The 23,160-nt window shown below is 34.3% G+C and overlaps 1 pseudogene; it reads left to right on the top strand.

Annotated features, from left to right (window-relative positions):
• The first annotated feature begins 18,445 nt into the window (after nt 1–18,445).
• Nucleotides 18,446–22,814, top strand: LOC110296131 (annotated as a pseudogene).
• The last annotated feature ends 346 nt before the right edge of the window (nt 22,815–23,160 follow it).

The raw sequence follows: 23,160 nt of genomic DNA, 5'->3' as shown, positions 1-23,160 counted from the left end.
GAAGCTGTTTATCAGGCTTAGGAGTTCTCTGGTGGAATTTTTTGGGTCAGTTATATGTACTATCATATCATCTGCAAAAAGTGATATTTTGACTTCTTCCTTCCCAATTTGTATCCCCTTGATCTCCTTTTGTTGTCTAATTGCTCTGGCTCTTACTTCAAGTACAATGTTGAATAGGTAGGGAGAGAGTGGGCAGCCTTAAAAATTAATTCACAAACCTCTGAGAGTAGTGCATGAAAAACTGCCACAAAACACTCTCCAACTCTGCATGTAATATTGACAGGGAATTTTTTTCTCCATATTTAAGTTTCTTAACATATAAACCGATGATGCTAATAAATGTTCAAGAAATGTTTCATTGTGTCAAATATTAATGCACGTGATGTGAAATCAGAACTTCGGCAATTTGTAGGAAATTACATGTTAAATAGCCATATTATTGTTATATTTCCAGTATTTATTATTTAAGATAGAATTCCTTAATATTTCAATTATATTGGCTCAATTCCTAGAAAATATTTATGTTTTTTCTGAATTTTTTTTTGTTTTTCAGCTCATTAATTTAAAGATTTTAACTATTGCCACTGAATATTTTGATTTTATTCAAACTGTAAATATAGAAATATTTTCTTGGGCTCCTTAAAGGATTGTTGTTAATATACAGCATCCCTGCCATGGGTATGTGTAACTATCTGGCACATCACGGAGCTTGACAATGTCTACAAATCTGTGAAGCTTTTATTTATTTATGCTATTTACATTTTATAGATATAAAATGAACTTATCGGAGCTTCTATTCCATATTCAAATTTTATGACTTCCTGCAGGGATAACTGTCTAGTCATCTTGCTATTGAATATAGGTCTTGCCTTTTCTGAGCACATCTTTTAAAAACTCTTAAAACAATAATTATTCTGTAAGGTAAGTCAGCTATGCATATTTTCTAACTTATTCACTTGTTACAAAGAATTATTATATATTATATATTATATATGCATATCTATCTGTCTATCTATATCTATATGATTAGTAGTAGACATATTATCTTTTCAGAACATACCAGGATAATTATGAAACAAGTGAAGCAATAGACACTAGCTTAGGTGTTTGTTCTTTCCATGTCCATGGTAATTCATTGGATTGCATTGCTATTATTTGCATTTTGTCTCAAGTGATTCTTCATAAAAAGAACACAATATATTTCTAATAAAATCAAGAAACATAGGACAATGAGGTGCCAATTTATTAGGGCACTACTGTGTAAAATATATTTTATATGTCAGGATATATTTTCTGTGGTATAATTATATATTAGATTTATACATTCATTGCTATTATGTAGCTATGTTCCCTATCATCAAGCTCCTTATATTTATGAAGACCTTAATTCTGTACAACATTACATATTTCACGCAGTGTTGCAGCAGAGTATGAACTGAATGTAAACAATTATTCTACCATGCACATTTAAAAATAATGTATGAAAATACTCCCATTTTTTCCTACAGAAATCAACATCAAGATAGTTTGTGTATATTTCTCTTGGTCACTTACATATCAATTTGCTGGAATTGTTATTTACTAAGTGATATAATGTATTATTTTACATGCTGCACATTCTTTCTGCAACTTACACTAGTTTTATAATTTTTTTTTATAAACTTACACTAGTTTTTATAAACTTACACCCGTTTTATAAATTTTTTTTGAATTATTGATGTGTAAACTGTTTGGGGGGGTTGGGTTTTTTTTTTTTTTTGTTTGGTTGGTTTTTTTTTTTTGTTTTTGTTTTTCGAGACAGGGTTTCTCTGTATAGCCCTGGCTGTCCTGGAACTCACTCTGTAGGCCAGGATGGCCTCGAACCCAGAAATGGGCCTGCCTCTGCCTCCTGAGTGCTGGGATTAAAGGTGTGTGCCACCACGCCCAGCTAATGTGTAAACTTTTATAAATTAAATTTTCGTGTTTGAAGTAAGTATTTGGAGTTTACCATTTTAATAATCCCTCATTTGATTTCTTTCAATTTTTATATTTTATGAATATGTTCATAGACATTTTGTGGTGATGTATATTTACATTGTATATTAAAGCTCAGAATTATGAACAGTGAAATAATAGATTTCTACATGTTTGAAAAGTAAAATAAAGATTCTGAAATTCTGTACTTGCTTTAGTTTTAAATCTATTAAATGATATAGTTGGTCTGTTTATTTTCATTCTGCTGAACAAATTCCAAAATTAACTAATGATCTGTGGCTTTTAAATATAGTACAACAAGATGCATAGGTTGTCCTTCATCTTCCTGTTTTAATGATGATGCGCCCTTGTTACACATCACCTGGTTTGAGGAGCTACTTCATGAAAAGTACTTACTTCTTGTTATTCTTTTATATAAACGATCTTCAAATGATGTCACAGGCCAAAGGTACTAAGTACTGCTATTAATCAGAACAAGACAGCCATGTCAGTCAAAAGATTCCAAATGTACTTAACTCTAGATACAGAATGTGCTATCTGATTCAAGATGATGGGTAACTTACACCTTAAACAAAACTCAACTCATTGGGATGAAGGCAAGACAAATTATATAAAAAAAATTAAAGACTTTTTGCCTTTAAAATATGAAACAGTAATTACTCCTAAGAAGAGCCACCCAAGAGGGAAAAATATGGTGTAAATACATGTTCTTTAGAATCAGATTATATAATCTTTTAATTATATAAACATATTCAATCACCATGATCAAAAACTAATGAATTAAGAGAAATTTACGATGTCTCTTATAACAGGGGCAAAGACAAAGAATGAAAAAGGACTGAAATTATACTTATAATCTTTTATGTAGAATGGTAACTTAAAAAATATGTAAATATATGAAGTAAGAAAAATGAGTAGAATCCTATGAACTAATAAAAATAATTTTACCTTATATATATATATAAAATGAAATGCTTACTTAATGTTTTATTTTTTATTAATTATTTTGTTTATTTGCATTCCAAATATTGTCCCCATTCTCAGTCCCCTATTCAGGAACACTCTACAACTCCCCCTCCCCCTTGCTTCTAAGAAGGTACTCACCAACCCACCCACTCACTTCTAGCTCACTCCTCTAGCATCCCCTTCCTCTGGGGCATCAAGCATCCACAGGAACAACCACATGCCCTCCCACTGAGGTCAGATAAAACAGTCCTCTGCTACATATGTGTTAGGAGCAATGGAAAGGCCCATGTATGCTCTTTTGTTAGTGGCTTAGTCACTTGGAGCAATAAGAGGTCCAGTTAGTTGATACTGTTTTCCTTCCTATGTTATTTGATCTTCTTTGAAGTGCTGATATTATTCTGCATTAAAACCGCATGTCTCTTAGCTTTTTTGGTTGGAAAACTTGATATCTTTTATATCCTTATGGGTTATAAAACAATTTAGATTATAACCTGACCCTGATTAAATTTTGTTATATGGTATCTGCCTAGAAAATCATGCATTTCATCTAGATTTTCCAGTTTTCTTGAGTATATACTTTTGTAGTAGCATCTGATGATTTTTTGAATTTCCTTGGGTTCTCATTTTTATGTCTCCCTTTTTATTTCTGATTTTTAAAATTTGGATACTGTCTCTGGGTCCTTTAGTTAGTTTGGCTAAGGGTTCATCTACCTTGTTGCTTTTCTCAAAGACTCAGGTCTTCGTTTTATTTATTCTTTGTATTATTCACTTTGTTTCTAATTGGTTGATTTGAGCTCAAGTTTGACTATTTCCTGAGGTCTATTCCTCTTGGGTGTGTTTGCTTCCTTTTGTTCTAGGGCTTTCAGGTGTGCTGTTAAGTTGCTAATTTAGGGTATCTCCAATTTCCTTGTGAAGGCACTTAGTGCTATGAATTTTCCTCTTAGCACTGCTTTCATTGTGTTCAATAAGTGTGGGTATGAAGTGTCCCCCTCTCAGCTGCACAATTCCCCCCTACTAAATGGTATCTTGTTTGAGTTATGACTTGCCTCCCATTGCCTCCCCCATCACCCTAAGCATACAAAGCATCTCTAACTATGCCATATATAAGTGACAAGACTTCCAAGCTTGTGGTCAAACTCTTGTCCTGTGCTGTGGGAAGGTTTGTGATCCTAGTCTGACTCGAAAATAAAAAGACTCTTATGCATGATTGCATCAGACTTTGCAATTCTTGAGTTCTCCTGGGATTCCCACAGAGTCAGGGCATAACAGTTGTAAAATATTTTTCCAGCCTTTTTCTCAGAAGTAGTATCTTTGCCACTGAGGTGTGTTTCTTGAATGCAGAAAAATGCTGGATCCTTCTGAATTTTAATGAAATTAAATCATTAAAATTAAATTCATTAAAATTCATTAAAATTAAAGAATAAAAATTCTCCCCCCTTTCTATCTCCAAACTCTACCATATATACATCCCACTCTCCTCCAAATTCAAGGCTTCTCTTTTCATCAATTGCTTTTGCATGCATGTATGTATGTATATATGCATATATATATATTCCTTAATATAAACTGTTGAGTGCATGCAATGTTACATGTATGCAATGTACATGAAATGACTGAACATTTGGCACTGAACAACTAATTGGTAATTATGCTATAGCCTGTCTAACTATCCTGGCTTACTCAGTTGCCTGTATTATTACTTTTTAATCTTTTATTTATTTTTATTTTTTATACTCCAGATTTTATTCCCCTTCCGGTACATCCTCTGACTGTTCCATATCCCATACGTCCTCCCTGTCCCCCCATCCTGTCTCAAAGAGGTTGTCCCCACAGTCCACCCCTATGCCACCAAACCTCTCTATTCCAGTCTCTTGAGGGTTGGGTGCATCTTCTCTGACTGAACCCAGACCTGGCAGTCTTCTACTGTATGTGTGTTGGGGGCCTCTTATCAGCTGGTGTATGTTACCTGTTTGGTAGACCATTGTTTGAGAGATCTCAGGGGTCCAGGTTAATTGAGGCTGCTGGTCCTCCTACATAGTTGCCCTTCTCCTCAGTTTCTTCCAGCTTTTCCCTAATTCAACCACAGGGCTGAGCAGCTTCTGTCCACTGGTTAGATACAAATGTCTGCATCTGTGTCTTTCAGCTACATCTTGGGTCTTTTGGAGGACAGTCATGTTAGGTCCTTTTTGTGAGCACTCCATAGCCTTAGTAATCGTGTCAGTCTAGCTCAAAGGGAGGCCCTAAGGCCTGTATTTCTTTGAATAGTATTGAGGCCTTTAAAAAGCTCCCATGTCTTCATAAAATATGTAATAAAGGTAATAAAGAGCTAGATGGAATATGCCTCAATAAAACAAAAACTATGAGATGAAACCTACTTCTGACATTGATCTAAATAGAGAGTATCTTGAAGCAATACAACTGAACACTGGGAAGTTAGGGAATGTGATAGGGAAATCTATTATCTTCACTTTGCTGTAAAATAAAGCCTGGTACTCATCATAGCATCGGGTTTTGTGGTGGTGGTATTGTTATTTGTTTGCTTTGTTATGTTTTGTTTTGTGTTCAGAGTGTTCATGCCTTCTCAAGATTTTACTGAGTATCTTTTTTGCTAAGGAAATGACATTAAGAGATGGGGGCACAGGGAGGTAAGCTCTAAGTAATGCATTGTAAAAGCATTCCTATAGAACACCTGGAGCCAATATATTCATCAGTAGTTGTCATATTGTAATTTGGTTTTGTTAATATCAATGGATAACTAATTTTATTGTACTTCAGAATCACATGTAGATCTTATTAAAATGGAGTGATAGCTTATGTATTTTCATAAGAAGCTTTGTTTGATCCTTAGAATTTTTTTAAATTTTGTGTTCATTTGGTAGTATTTTCATTGTGATTATCTGTAGACAACGTATAGGGGCTAGAGATAACACACATTTTTTTTCCTGGCATGTCACTATCTACTTTCTTTATTTTGACAGGGATGTTCACTGGGCTTACAGCTAGTTGGTTTTAATAAGGTTACCTGTCAGCAGCTCCCAACGAAGTTGTTTCTGCCCCCAAAGTAATGGCATTACAGGTATCTGTGTCTTGGATATTCTTGCTTGAATGGGGGTAATTTGAAATCATTCTCATGATATACTAAAATTACAGATTACAATTTAATGTTACTAGTCTGTAATTCTATTTAAATCCATGTGAGCAGAATCTATAGAGTTTGTTGAATGTACTAATTTGGAGTTTCTATCCGCCAAGTCTCTTTCATTGGATTTAGGCTTTTACAGTATTAGTGATTTTTACAGGAAATAAAAATAAATCTTATAATTAATGCAATTTTGGAAACCATTCGTGAGTTGCATTTTATGAAGTTGCCCTTAAATCCAGTAAGAAAGTAGTTAGTTATATTCTTATGATATTGCACCAAGAAGTCAGCCATGCCATGTTAGTTGTAGTTTTAGCATATATGGTTAGCATCTGAGTAGGATGGTTGATTTATTACTTTCTAGTAGTATCTATAGGACCTTTCTTTACTATGAAAGCTAGTCAGTAGGGATGAATACTCCATGTCAGTAGCAGTTTGATTATTTTATGTTCTATGATTAAACCTGTTCTGTCTTCAGTAACAGTGGGTTACTATGCAGTATTTTTTGGATAACAAAGAGTCATGGCAATATCTTGTAATTTTGAGGGCAAGGGAATTTATGGGATACACTGAGAAAAACTTGGAAAAAGATAACCAACACTTAACACTGGGCCTTGTGTAGTTTATGGTGTCCATGAGATAGTCTGTTCATAACTCCATTTCATCTTATTATAGATGCATGTATATACATGAAAGCATATAAAACAATATGTTAGCATATCACTTTTTCAAACGTCTTTAGCAGTTAGATATCCTTTTCTATACTCACTTGTATATCTTCTCCTTCTACTCCCATCACACTTACTTTTCCCTACCCCATTATTGTGCTTTCTCAGTTCATAAAACACCCCTCTTTTTATATATTCTTCTTATGAGTCCTTTCTCATTTTCTGACTTCTTTAAATACACACATATCAAAAAATTCAAACTATGATCAGCATATGGAAAAACAAAATGAGGTCTTGCATCTCTGGATCAAGAATATATCACTGAGAATAAAACTTTCCAGCTCCACTTACTTGCAAATTTTAAATTTTTATTTTTTATTTCCTGATTTGTTGTTAGGTTATATTGTGTAAACATAGCATGTTTTTCTTGTCTATTTTTCAGTTGATGAATATCTAGGCTATTAACTTTTCCTGTTTATTGTCAAGAGAGAAGTGATGAACATAGATGAATAAGTATCTTCTTAATAAGATATAGAGCCTTCTGGGTACCAAGACTGGTTCAGTTGGCTCATATGGTAATTTCTAAATCTGTACATATCTAGTTTCTGCAGTTATTTCCATAGTGGAGGTACTAATTTTCACACCCCACTAACAGTGATCAAGGTTTCCCCTTTATCCATACTCATGACTATATTTGCTGCCATTTGTTTTCTTGATAATTAGTCATTCTGAATGGGGTATCAGTCAGGTAAAATAATGGATTAATTTACACTGCTCTTATGGCAGAGAGAGTGCTCTCTCTCTCTCTCTCTCTCTCTCTCTCTCTCTCAAACACACACACACACACACAATTTTGTCATTTGTATTATTTCTTCATTTAATATCATGCCCCATCTTTTCTGTTGTTCATTTTCTTGTTGCTTAGTTTTTTGTATATTCTAAGCATAATTGCCAACTGTCCAAACTATGACTAAATAGGTCATAGACCCTAATGGAGAACCTACTTCTATTCTTTTGTTAAATTGATATACCATTAAACTACCGCTTACCTACAACTAGATCCATGAAGCTCTCCTCATTAGAGAAGCTCCTCTTTGCCACAGATAACAATTTATACAAAAGGTACAGTTGATAACTGTGCAAAGAATAAGAGGGCACAGAGTGTTGTTGGCCTGAAATGGGATATCTTTATCATAATCATATTCCCACAAAGCTCAGGGATCATCTCCAAATAAGGAGTAAAAAGATTATAAGAACCAGAAATTCTTTACAGCTGCAGTAAAATACAGTTCTTTGACCATTACAAGACCATTGTATATATGCATTCAACAGTAGCCATGGCTGAATGCAAAAATCCAGAAGAAGGTCAAAGTACACAAAATCCCAGTATTGGTGAAAGAGAGGGACATGAATTCCTACTTCTGATCAAATGTCAGTTTTTTCCAAGGACATGATCCCTGGTAGTGAGACTATGCTCCAAAGCATGTTCTGGCATCATGTACATACTGGCAGAAGTAAATGACATTAGTATGTTTCAAAGAGAACATAAAATTGGAAGCAAAAACAGTCAGGAGTGGTTAGGGTTATTTTGATCAAAACACTTTCTAAACAGCTTGAGAGTCTCATACAATGAAAGTTTCAAGTTGTAAAAGACTCTAAGAACAAATTAAATATCTTGGGTAGTAAGGAGATGACAGAGCAGTGATTGGTCCCACTTGCCAGAATGCTATGTCAGAAGACAGGAAGCACAGATGGAAGCACTCTTGTGCTGTTGACATCTGTGAAAGCTGGATAATCTATTTTCCCACAGGTCAACATTGCTATCATCATAAATATCTAGACTTTTATTTAAAATAATTAAATAAAAATTACTTAGGTATTCAGTCCTTGGATATCATAATCAAAATAAAGATTGTGTTTTAAAGAGAATGTTTAATTTGATGTTTTCAATTAAAATCTTCCTCAATAAATAAATCAGAATATTTGGCATATATATACACAAGAGACATGCATACACACACACACACACACACACACTATATAAACTATATGTATATATGAGATGCTGCCTATGCTCCAATGAATAATTCTATGTCCATGTGCAAACTAGCAGAAGTAAATGGATTTAGTGGGATTCAAAAAGAGTACATAAAATTGAAAGAGAAAACAGTAAGGAGAAGGGAAAAAATAATGTGGCTTTGAACAAAATATTTCATAAAGATATTGAATATATATATATGAGAGAGAGAGAGAAACAAATATACTGTTAATACAAAGATAATAGTCTAAAATAGGTCTTACTCATACTGTGCCAATTCTTAAACATTTTCCACATCTCACTTTACACATTTCATTTTGATCAATAAAGCACATGGCAAATTAGGTTCATTTTGAAAATAGTTCAAAGCTGAACATGTGGCATATCCTTTTTCTCTTGAAACTTATACTTACTTTTTAGTTTCCCTTTATATGTGAGACCTGAATTAAAGTTCAGGAAGCAATTACTGTTTTTTGTCCTCGGGGACATGCAAAATAATTTCAAAATATTAGAAGAGTTTTGGATACCTCAATTTAGCAAGGAAAGTCCTAGATAATAGTTACCTTATGATTTTTTTGTCTTATCAATTATTAGGTAAGCTGTTGAACTTGATGTTTGTTACAGCTAGAGCATACATTTCAGTACATCCCCCATCACATGTACTTCCTTGACACAAGATCAAGTAGACAGATGATAAATCTAATCAGATCTTCAACCATGCAGTGTTGAGCAAGGGAAGCTTAGGGCAATTTCTGTTTAAATATAATATATCTCTGCTCCCTGCAAGAATAAGTACTTTCTATTATAACTTTATTTTCTATAAGGAAGTATTAAAGGAAATGCTTTACATTTCTTAAGAATATTGTAGAATCAGAAAACAAACAAACAAAACAAAACAAAACAAAAAACTCCAACAGTGCTTTAGGCCCATTCATTTACTAGCAGGATAGTAACATGAGAGAAAATCTGAAAAGCATGTCAGTTCAATTATATAACCTACAAAACTTGAAACTCAAAACATTTTTAAACATGTCAAACAACACAGTTTTTTATTTATATACTGAACAGAAACAAGGCTAAATAGTTTATTATATCAAGGAGTCTATGGTAGATGAACACGCTAATGCATCGAGGATGAAATAGTGTACAAATCCCCCCCCCCAAATACCCTAATAAATGATGTCACTCCCAGGGGGAATCCATAATCTTCACTTCAACATGAGAGTTTTAAATGTGTCTCTACCATGGATAGTCAGACTAATTCTTCACATTTTGAGTTAGGTGATCTTACTTTAAGAGTAATTGAGTAGAAGTCTGTCTTATACTACCTGAGTTGTGTGTTCTGGAAAAAGAGAAAATATGTGAGATTTTTACTAAGGAAGACCAAGAGTGTAATCGCTAGGAGAACAGAGCCTGTGGAGCATTCAGTAAAGAGAGCCTCTCAAAATGATTTCCCTGATGACCCTGCTTTCTATCTCTAGGCAAACTGTTACCCAGAGATTGAGAAACTGAGCAGAGAAGTTAGAGCTGCTGAGATAAGGAGAGAGATGTCAGAAGATTACTGCAGGCTTTACCATTTCCCCTTCTATTAGGAAGAGAGAATAAGTATACAGCTGGTTTGATAAATAAGTAGGAGAAAACTGGTATGTTTGTAATCTTTTTCCTAGGAAGACTGTAATTTCAAATGTTCTTTGTGGAGTAATGAGGCTTCTTATTTAATGAGAAGTAGCATCCCCCTCTGCATGTCTGATCGTTAATCTTAGTTTTGAACCCCATACTTCCTTGCATTATCCTACGTTAGTTGTCTTGCTGGAATAAATGAACACAGTGTGATTTGTGTCTTTACATCTCCAAATTTTGGATCTCTGTGTGATTATTAATTGAGAATTCTTCTTGTACTTAGTTTTGCATTCCCAGCTCTATAACATATTTCACTTTCACTTCAGTTATTTTTCTAATAACTGCTTCCTCTCACTCACCGTAGAAAATTCTATTTGACTTATGAAAAGTTCCACTAGCTCTTGAATCCCAAAGACCACAGCTTTAAACACAATTAATTACTCATGCATGGTCTTACAATAAATAAAAACATGGTTTTTACAATTTTCAAATGATGTAGTTATAATTGGAATTGGAATAGAAATGTCAGGATTCAAAATAGAAACTGTTCTTCATGCTAAACCTCATTCATGAAATTTATAAAATTATTTATCTGTGTATATTGCTTTATGTGAATGTGTATTTATGAACCACACATATACCTGGTAAATATGAGGGCCAAAGGATATCATCATATCCCCTGGAAATGGAGTTAAAGATAGTTGGAACCTGCTATGTGGTTGTTTTAAATAAATTTTTGTCTGATAGAAATTCTATAACTCCTTCCATTGGTATTTTGTTCCCCATTCTAAGGAGGAACGAAGTATTCACACATCCCATAATCAGCCAACAAATGCAGACACTATTGCATATGCCAGCAAGATTTTACTGAGAGAGCCCTGATATAGCTGTCTCTTGTGAGGCTATGCCAGTGCCTGGCAAATACAGAAGTGGATGCTCACAGTCATTTATTGGATGGAACACAGGGCCCCAATGGAAAAGCTAGTGAAAGTACCCAAGGAGCTGAAAGGGTCTGTAACCCTATAGGTGGAACAACAATATGAACTAACCAGTACCCCCTGAGCATGTGGCTCTAGTTGCATATCTAGCAGAAGATGACCTAGTCGGCCATCATTGGGAGGAGAGGCCCTTGGTCCTGCAAAGATTATATGCGCCAGTACAGGGGAATGCCAGGGCCAAGAATAGGGAGTGTGTGGGTTGGGGAGCAGGGTGCAGGGAGGGTATAGGGGACTTTCGGGATAGCATTTGAAATGTAAATGAAGAAAATATCTAATAAAAATGTTGTTAAAAAAAGAAGAAAAGAAATTCTACTAGTACTCTTAACCACTGAGCAATCTCTTCAATCCTGCAAAGCTATCTTTATTGTCTTATCCTCATATTGATAATAGCTTTTTCTCATATAATATAACCTGTTCATGATTTTTACTCACTCTACTATCCAAAGTTTCTTCCCATGTTCTCTCCCATCCAGATAATTCCCTATTTGTCTCTCATTAATAAACAAAAAGGCTTCTATAGTAAAATGTAACACACTGTGCCTGTAGGACCTGGCACAGACCCATGCAGGCCTTGTGCATACTGTTTTGGTCTTGGTGAGTTCATACTGATCCATTAAAATCAGGAAAAAGCAAACATTATCAAATCTCTGCATGCCTATTCAATATATTTCATGATTTCATTTTTTGTTTTTCAGGACCTTTAGAAGAGCAGTCAGTGGCTTTTAACCACTGAGCAATCTCTCTAGCCCTATTTCGTGATTTCTTAACTAGGACAATAAGAAATCTGAAGAAGATAAAGAGGATACAAATTGGAAAGGAAGGAGTCAAAGTATCTGTATTTTACGGTGGTATAATAGTATTGATATAATGTAATATTTGTATTTTTATCCAATAATATACCCTGATTATGATTTTTACCCCCCCTACTTTCTAAAGTTCCGCACATATATACTCCTACCCATCTATATTAATCCATTTCTCATTCAAACCAAACAGGTCTCTTCTAAGCTTTAAAAACAGAATATGATAAGGCAAAACAAACGCTATCATATCAAAGTTGGACAAGGCAAATCAAGGGGAAATAATGTTTTCCTAAATTTTTGTACCTAAAAGATTCACCAGGAATCTCCTATAGTTAGTAAACATTTTTAAACATAGTAGCTAGACACAAATTCAACATGCAAAATCAAATCAGTAGCACTTCTATATGCAAACAATGAACAGACTGAGAAAGAAGCAATGTCTTTTAGAATAATATCAAATAGTATAAGGTACCTTGGGTTAATTCTAACCAAAAGAGTAAACACCTTTTATGATAGCTGCTTGTAGTAATTAACGAAAAAACTTGGTGAAGATAGCAGAAGTTGGAAAGATCTCCCAAACTCGTGGATAAGTGGAATTGCTATAGTAAAATGCCTTTTGGTCGACCAAAAGCAATCTATGGATTTAATGAAATCACCATTAGAATTCCACAATAATTCTTCCCAGATCTTCAAAAGACAGTTTTGATTTCCATACGGAAACACACACTCACACACAGAGACAAAAACAACCCTGAACAATATGTAAAACAATCCTGAACAATAAAAGAGTTGCAGGAAGTATTACCATTTTCTTGCTCAAGTTTGAGTACAAAGTTAAATTAATAAAATCTGAATTGTATTGGGGAAAAAAGAAAAGAAAACAAAACAAAACAAAACCAAAAACAAACAAAATCCGACATTATTTATCAATAGAATCAAATTGAAGATCTTGATATAAATCCACACACCTATTGATAATTGATTTTTAAAACATCAAAGAATCACACACTGGAAAAGTAATAGCATCTTCAACAAATGGTGGTGGTTAAAGTACATAGTGGCTGGGACAAAACAACAAACATGGGAGAGAGAGAGAGAGAGAGAGAGAGAGAGAGAGAGAGAGAGAGAGAGAATAAAATAATAAAATGGTTTATAATGATATTCTGCTGTGCTCATAGACTGTTGCCTTGTCCAGTTATCATCAAAGAGGCTTGCTTTGGTAACTGATGGGAGTAGAGCACAGACCCTCAGCCTGATATTATGTGGAGGTCTAAAATGGAGGTCTCCTTTAGAACTATCCCCTTGAAGATCTGAGAACAGTATAGAAAAGGGGAAGAAAAGAATGTATGAGTCAGAGTTGTGGGAGGATACCATAAGAACTTGACCCACCTAATTAAATTAACAGGGCTCATGTGATCTCACAGAGAGTGAAGCAGCAAGCATGGAACCTGCATGGGTCTGTTCCAGGTTCTCTGCATACACATTACAGCTGTTGGATTGGTGTTTTGTGGGACTCCTGATAGTGGGCACAGATGTTTCTGACTTGTTTGCTTGCACTTGACTCTCATTTTCTCCTACTGAGTTGCCTTGTCAATACTTTTGCCTTGCCTTGTTATTTGTTTTTATCATGTTTCACTTTCAGCTCTTGGAGGTGTGCTTGGAAGCAGACAGGAAGTGGATCTTAGGGAGAGGAGTTGTGGGCTGACATCAAAAAGATGACACCAAGAGACATGCTAAATGGATGAGGAAAAGGCAATAAGGTCTGAACTGTGGATAAAGAAATACAGATAACAGAGGAAGCTGGAAATGGTAGAATAGTCATCTTCGAGGAGATCCCCCATTGGTCATCAAGTGCCAATGTATCAGCCCTGAAAACATTCATTTCTGTAATAGTAAACACAGTTATCAAGTCAAATTTAGAAAATATAAGTATACAAATACATGCATACATACAACATACACAAATAAAATAATATTTGGTGAAAAGGGGATATGAATTGAGTGAAGAGAGGTCACAGAAGGGTTTGTAATGAGGAAAGGGAAGATGGATATGTTGTAACTATAATCTGAAAAAATAAAATTAAATAAATAGTTATAATAGGAGAGAAAATGCAAGAGAAAGGGCTACTAGCCAGAGATGGACCTATGCACTGAAAAAGTTCTTTCAATTAGAAACAGGATACCTTTGAAACATAAACAGATTACAATAATGAACAAAACAGAATTATAAGCAATTGCTCATGGTTTGAATTAGGTGGGCCCTTTGTAACCCTTACCTAGAAAGAGGTGGATTTTAATGAGATTTTATTTTTTTTTGCAGGTTTTTTTTTTTTTTTGATACAATTGCTGAGTGTATTCCTTTAGTCTTGATCAAATAGTGATTCTCTATCTTGACGATAGAGTTAGATACTCAGCTTTCTGGGGTTAATTATGTACTAAAGTTTTCTCTGTGGTCTACCTGTCCTTAACTTCTCACATCATTTGTGCTCTGCATGTTATGCCTTGAGATTTCTTATAATGGTGATGATAAGGGCTTTGGGGAACTTTATTTTACTTGGCAATGCTATCAGTCCTAGACTCTGTACAATACACAGTAGACCAACAATACAAATAAATATAATTTGATATGATGATAACCTAGAAAAAAATGGGAAGAAATAAGACTAAATTTCTAATGAGTCCCCTATTACAATATAAACTCCAATGGAGATAAGACCAAATTATAATCAGCAAATCTAAAAAAAAATGTGATCTGCAAATTTGGCAATATTGTTTTTGGAGAGATGGGAAAATTCTATATACCCCAAAGCACAATGCAGAAAATATTTAAACAGATGAATTAGATAATAATTAATTATATAATTAGATAATTGTACCCAAACTCAGATTTTTACATTCAAGCAAACAAAACACACTATGGGCACATATGTAACATTTTATGAGAAAACATTCTTAGTGTCTAAAACTCTAGAATAACTTATATAAGCAAGAGACTTCTACATATCTCCAAGAAAATTACTAAATCACCAAGGACCAAGAATGAAAATAAACAGACAGATGGTATAGAAGTCTGGAAAACTACAATCATGTGAAGAATGAAAAAAAAATCTATGTAATCAAGGTAAATCAAAAACATATAACATAGATATTACATTATGGTTACCTGATAAATAATATTAGAAGTATGAATTAGGTGCCTGGATACCATTATATTCTATTGATGAAAACACAGAGCAGAGAAACAACTTGGAATGGAATCTGTCAGCAATAAGTCAAATTATAATATGAAGGATGCATTCTAGTGTTCAGTGTACATGTTTAAGAAACACAAAAATGCTGCATTAAATGACACTCTAAATTATGCCACACCCACTATGGCATGATTTGGAATACTGAAAATAAGAATATGATCAGTGGTAAAAACAAATTTTCTGTACTTAAATATAACATGAATAACACATAGAGATATATTTGGCAAATAATTCTATATACACACATATATATGAGATATTAATATGCATTGTTTTCATGTAAGTAAGCATATGTATATGCAGCAAATCAGTGGACTGCATTGAATTTGTTAAGTTTTTTCTAAGGGTATTTCCCCCCTCACCTGTATTCTGAAACTTAATTACTATACTTCTCAGAATTTAGTTTATAATAGTAAAATAAAAAAAAAATCAGTTCAATATAAGTGTAAGAAATTAACTTGAATTAGGACTTCCACTAAACTTACACAGAAGAAGATTTACAGAACTATCACTCATCTTTTTAATTTTTTATTTAAAATATATTCTTCTTTCATTCAATACACCCCAACCATTCCATCTCCACTCCTCCCAGGTATCCTCTACCTCACCTTCCTGTGAGATATCTTCTTTCCCTCTATTTGCTCTTCAGAAAAGAATAGGCTGAGAGATTGTTGCCTCCAAGAGATGATAGTCAAAGAGGACAAAAGTAGATATATTGGAAAGACAAAAACGTACTGAGGGTGGACTTACAGAGAGGATTCAGATTTGTGTCTTAAGTCACCATTAATTGTGGAAGACAGATCCAAGAATGATAGCTTGAACTTTTAAAACTGACTTAATTCTTGTCTGATATCCTTTTTTTCTTTATGTAGATGGACTAACTGTACAAATGAATTAGATCTATTTTTTCATCCACAAATAGACAGCACAATATGTATATATGCTCACCATCTCTAATGCTTTTCTTCCCCCTAATTTTCTGACCCTCAACCCCTTCCTACTAACAATTCCTTGACCTTCAGATCATTTGTCCCCTGAATTTCTATTTCGGTGAGGATATTCAATACTTGTCTTTATTTTTTGCTCTTATTTTTCTTCATATAACATGCTCTAGTTCTATCAATTTTCCTTCACATACATACTATTTATCAGCACAATTTTATCTCTACTTCTACCCCTATACCTATATCTATATGTAAGGTGAAGATGTCTATACAGTATTATATATACATGTATGTACAGATGTATGTTTTATATTTTTATTATATATTTATTTTTATATAATTTTCTTTATCCATTTAACATTCATATTTTCTACTTTGTTGTACATGTTGACAAGATTGATTCTTTATCCAACACTGAAAATAGTGCTACAGTAAATATGAGTATATAGTTATCAGCCATGGGTTTTCTGACATCCTTTTTTTTTTGGATATGCATGAATGAGTAAAGAAGGTGGAATAGATATTATTTGTATGCTATTAATTTTCTGAAGGATCTCCATGTTGTCTTTTTGCAATATGTGATTTCATTCTCCAATAAGTGCACTTGGTCTTAGACTTTTTTTAGGTAGAAGATTTCTGATTACTGTCTCTATCATAGTGGATGGTAAGGTTTTGTTTAAATTATTCATTTTATATTCATTATATCATCACATTTCCACAGTAGCTATACTACTTACATGTTGATCAACAGTGTTTAAATCCTTTCCCATTCTGCATCTTTTCAGTATTTTTTTCATTTTATAATATCCAATATCATTTTTGAAATGTTTATTTTCTTTTTATTATATAAAATTATTATTAATAGATAATAGTTTTACAATGTACTTGGGATATTTTCACACCCTTATCGAACTTATTTGCGATACAATACTCTTCCCTACACTCACAACTTTGTGTTATTTTTGTTGTAAGCCTATTGATTCCTATTTGGTCTGCCCATTCATTCTTGGATATGTGGCTTTTTTTCTGGAGTATGGTCAACTGAGCTACTGTTACATAATTAAAAGAACTAACTTTCCCTCTCCCAGCTGCTACCAAATGTCATTACTTCCTTGACTATGGGTAGGAATTCATATCCTACTTCCAAATCCATAGTCCAATTTGGTCTTCTTGAATTTGCATACATCTTCTGCATGCTGTCATAACTGCTGTGAGTTGATTTGCATGAGAGGCATTAATCTATTGGTAAAAGTAAATCATTAGGAACCATAAAACTTTTTTCATTTAGCCAAATAAGAGTAGACTGCTTTCCATAATTCCTATCATTAGGCTACAAACAGGTTCTTGGTCCTACAATGTTATCAAGTATGTGTTTATACCAATGACTTTAGATTTAGCTCCAATCAGAAAGCAGTTGGTTGTTCTCATGATGTTCATGTCCCTATTGGTCAGTGAGCATATCTCCTGATGACTTTTCTCCTCTGAAGCAATGGATAAGACTTTCTGCTTTATGCAAGTTAGTCTAAAGTTTTCTGATAATTTTCCATGTTACATTAGTAAACAGATGGTGTGTTAGACAATAATGTCTTATTGTCATGTTCTGCATTCTGAAGGATAAACAAAAGCATAGGCAATAACCTGTAATATTTAGAAGGGTAAAAGATTGCCTAACCCGTCACAGAAATTATAAATCATAATGAAATACAAAAAATTAAAAAACCTTGCAATCCTATGTGATAGTGGCAGTAATTAGAAATATCTTACCTAAAAACTATAAAACAAGACCAAATGCATACATTAGAGAATTAAACCAATTCCAAAGGAGAACCGCAATACTCTTCAAAATATAATATAAAATAGAAATTTAAGGAAAATTTCCGTCCACATTCTTTTTTGAAGCCAGTATTTTCTGAAATTAAATACAAAGATCAATTTCTTCTAAAAAATCATGTACCAAAATCCTAGATGAACATGGACACAAAAATTCTCAATTAAATACTCCCCAAATACATTAAAAACACAAAAAAGTATATAGTCCACTATCATGTTGGCTTCATCCCAGAAGTCCAGGCATGGCTCATCATATGGTAACATATGGTAATTAACCTGCCATATAAAGTGATTGAAATACCAAAACCACATGCTTATCTCATTAAATATATAGTAAGACCACAGTGACCATCTAGATAAATAGTAATTATGATTTTGTTTTTCTTATGAATAGTCATAGTAGACTTCTTCATATATTTCTTTGCTGTTTATATCTCATTTTTTTTGATATTTTTTATTACATATTTTCCTCAATTACATTTCCAATGCTATCCCAAAAGTCCCCCATACCCTCCCCCCCCCCNCTTCCCTACACACCCATTCCCATTTTTTGGCCCTGGCATTCCCCTGTACTGGGGCATATAAAGTTTGCGTGTCCAATGGGCCTCTCTTTCCATTGATGGCCAACTAGGCCATCTTTTGATACATATGCAGCTAGAGTCAAGAGCTCCAGGGTACTTGATAAGCTTTGTCAGTTGGATTGTATTATGATTTGAATCTGAAATGTCTCCCACAGGCTTACATTTAGAATACTTGTTCCCCAAATGGTGGCACAATTTTAAAAGGCTATAAGACCTTTCAGGAATGTGTCGTGTTAGAATTACAGTAATAGGAATTGGCACTTTAAAATTATACTATTCTTTTGTTCTTGAATCCTTTTCCTGGACTCTAATGATGTAAAAAGCTTCAACCACATGCTTCCATGGCAATGTACTAAGGTAGTCTTTTACTTTTTCTGTGCTGTGAATTTCTAAGTCCTTTTATGATCATGACTCAAAATATATTAATATTGGAGATAGAAAAATTAGTCAGCAGTTAAGATATATATTGTTCTTGTAACAGACCTAAATTTAGTTCTCAAAACTAACTCATGTTGGAAAGCCTAAAAATATTTTTCATTTCAGATCTACAATTATCAATATATCTGGCATGCATGTGTAGGTAAACAGTGTACATATCATCCCCCCTTATTTACACACAGACACACAGACAAACTGACAGACAGACAGACAGACAGACAGACACACACACAAACACACATGTAATTATATATGTATATATTTATATAACTTCTTACCTTAAGTTGCTATTATAAGTTATTTTCACAGCAACACAAGAGTTATTAATACAAAAAATTTACCAGTAACATCAAACTGTAGCAACACTGGTATAAATACACCATACTATCATGATTTTAGGTCTTGGAAATTGGTTTATAAGGAGAACTTGAAAAAACATTGGAGATACAAGCTTAGAGAAACTCTACAATATCATAAAGCTAGTTTTGTGACAAATTCTGGTAGAAGTTCAGAAGTCCAGAATATTGGATAGATAAATGAGGTTTGATTTTTCCCCCAAGTACAGATTCCTTTAAGTAACAGAAGTTACACTAAAAATGATACATAAGAATATGCATGACATTTTTATTGGATATTTTCTTTATTTACATTTCAAATGTTATCCCCTTTCCTAGTTTCCCCTCCAAAATTCCCCTATCCCCTCCCCTCCCCCTACTTACCAACCCACCCATTCCTGCTTCCTGGCCCTGGCACTCCCCTATAATGGTGCATATAACCTTCAAAGGACCAAGGGCCTCTCCTCCCATTGATGACTGACTAGGCCATCCTCTGCTACATATGCAGCTGGAGTCACGAGTCCCACCATGTGTTTTCTTTGATTGGTCGTTTGGTCCCAGGGAGCTATGTGGATACTGGTTAGATCATATTGTTCTTCCTTTGGGGCAGCAAACCCCTTCAGCTGCTTGGATTCTTTCTCTAGCTCCTTCATTAGGGACCCTGTGATCTATGCAATGGATGACTGTGAGCATCTACTTCTGTATTGGTCTTAGATGGGAGCAAGTACTCTCTTCCCCCTTGGATACAGAACTGCCTACTATGCCTTTCACATTGCAACACTATCTGGTTATCTCTAAATGACTAAGCTGAATCTTAGGATGTGAGTGGTTGAACGGCTAGAGGGTACTGGTTATATGCTCACAAACCATTACCCTGGGAACTGTGTCTAACACTCAGCTGCCTAGCAGTCAAACACCAGCTAACCAGTGCCTAGTCCTTTCACTGTTTGGCACATCTAGACTGTGCTTGTTTTCCAGACAGGAACTTCAGGATCATAGGGGCTTTTATCAAGATATCGGAGAAGGGTAATGTGTAGCATGTTTGAATTTTTCAGGGTCCTCCTAAGAGGGTAATGCATGAAAGACAGAGGGCAAAACATAAGCCAAAGTAAAGGGTCCAGGAATCTATAGGGACTAAGAAAAGAATTACTTCATGAGAAAAGATACCGGGGCTATTGAACTGACCTGAGAAAGATGCTTTATGATTCGAAAATGTTAAAGTCATTATTGGTACTGCCCAAGCCTACTGAACTCAGAGGATCCTATCTTGTATCATAGGTGCTAAGCAGGAAGCTGTAGGAATTAGGTTTCCATTACTGTATTTTCATGATGCTTTGGTACATTTTCCACTACAGCATTTGAGCTCTCCTGCCAAATGCTCTTGAGCAGACTTACAGTATCAGCCTTGCAGCCTTCAAATCCAGTAACAAAGCAGTTGTTTAATACCAAAACAATTTAACCACTACAACACCAGTGGCATAGCTTGCCTGACAGTTCAAACTTGTTTTGTTTTGTTTTGTTTTGTTTTTTGCTTGATACTAACTTTGAAAGCCTATTGAATTTTCTTCTCCAGTACATTGCATAGCCTGTGAAGGCAAACCAGTAAGGTTGGAGTTGCTAGTTCACTGCACTGATATTTCCATTTTGTTCTCAAAATCCATGGTGTCTTCAGCAATATGGCTTTATTACATTGTTCTGGTAGGAAGCCCAGAGTATTGGCATAATCTGTGTTGTTTTGGTGACCTCTGTCTATTTTTTAGCTAACAACTTATAGGAAAGTAACCCATATTTTTCATGAGATTTTTTTTGAGAACATATGTCCAGTTGAAGCAGTATTATGAATTTATACAGGATATCTCCATTCAAACTCTTTTTAAAATTGTGTTTGTACAATTGTATAAACTACACAGAAGATTACTGAAAAAAATATACTGTGAAGATTTTTGTATAATTTTCTTTATGTTCTTAGTTTTTGCTGAACCTCCTCTCAAACTTCTACCTTTCCATTTTATCTTTAATATCCTTGTTTAAACCACTCCTCATTAGTACTCTATCCTTTTCCTTCACATGTGCTTGGTTCTCCCAAGACTTCCTTCTTGAACTGTTGAACACTTCTTGCTTCCTAGACTCTACAGATACTCATTCCAACTTTTAAAACATTGAAATTAGGATCTGCAGGTAAGACAGGACATATGGTACCTATTATTTTGAATCTTGGTTATTGCATTCACTATATTTTTTATTATATACATTTTTCTTCATTCCATAATTTTATTTTTTAAATGTCAATAAATGTGTGTGTGTGTGTGTGTATGTGTTTGTATGTTTGTGGTGTATGTGTGTCACATTTTCTTTGTACATTTACCCAAATAACAGATATATACTACTCTGTCACAATATTAATTTATTTGATAAGGGATGAAATTAAAAGTTATCTTTCAGTATAAGTGATAATATTTTGAATGGTAAACAACGATTCACTTACTCTCAGGGCCTCTCTCTCTCTCTCTCTCTCTCTCTCTCTCTCTCTCTCTCTGCATTGAGCTCAAAACCACCATCATCACCTCAGCTCCTATAGGCTTTGCCTCATCTCCTGCCCACCCCTGGCCTTGTCTGAAGAGCTTTCAGTAGCCATATATTACACTGAAGTTAATTCTACTACCCTATCTGTCGGGAGGTGCTCAAGATGCCTGTGTGGACCATGGCCCATCAACACATTTTCTGTGGAAAATGTTTCCTGACTGCAATGAGAGAAAGTGGAATACATTGTCCCCTGTGTTGTGCAAGTATGACTGGAAGAGAATGAACATGTCCAGAATGGACCTTAGATCTTGAAAAATATCATGAGGAAGTTTTTTTGGTATCTTCAGTTGCTGTTCATAAAAGATTAAATTTTATTGCATGAGAGATCACAAATTTTATAAGAAGTAACAGGATGAATATGATGTTTCTTCTGTCACTCCAAACTTTTAAGATCTCTCAGGATTCAGTAAGGAGCAGTAATAGGAATGAAACATCTGCATGTGATAACGCAGAAGCTTATAAAGTGGATACAAGTTTTTCTGGGCATTCCACCTTTAAGTATGTCTTATGTCAAGAGTCAAACATAACTAGACTACGATTATTGTATCACTTTAATAGTAATCACCTATTTCAGATAGTTTCTGAGAATCTTCAGCTAGGTGAGAAAACCCAGTATCATACTGTTGTGGAAGTCTTTATCAAGTAAACATGAGATGCATATAGACATCTCTGCATCCTTGCTACTTACAAGAACCATCTTTAAGGAGAAGATATGAAATCAGCATTTCAGTAATTTGCTGTGCATATTAATAAAAGTAATTGTCTACTGTACTAGGTATTCAATTAAAAATAATGGTGGGTCACTGTAAATGAAAATGATGAAGAAAAGGATTATGTGGTCTGCAAAATATTGTGGTTGTGGGTTCTTCTTCAAGATTCATGACTTTGTAAGACATAGGCAGTTGGCTAAGTTTCTACTACCAGGCATCATTTACCTTTTGTTGAACAGGGCTTAAGATTTATTAGAGAACTGTTAATTACCAGCAAGGTAT

The sequence above is a fragment of the Mus caroli genome, chromosome 1, assembly GCF_900094665.2.
Source record: "Mus caroli chromosome 1, CAROLI_EIJ_v1.1, whole genome shotgun sequence".
Taxonomy (NCBI): Eukaryota; Metazoa; Chordata; class Mammalia; order Rodentia; family Muridae; genus Mus; species Mus caroli.
Note: the sequence above shows the minus strand (reverse complement) of the source record. Positions and strands in the feature narration are given on the sequence as shown.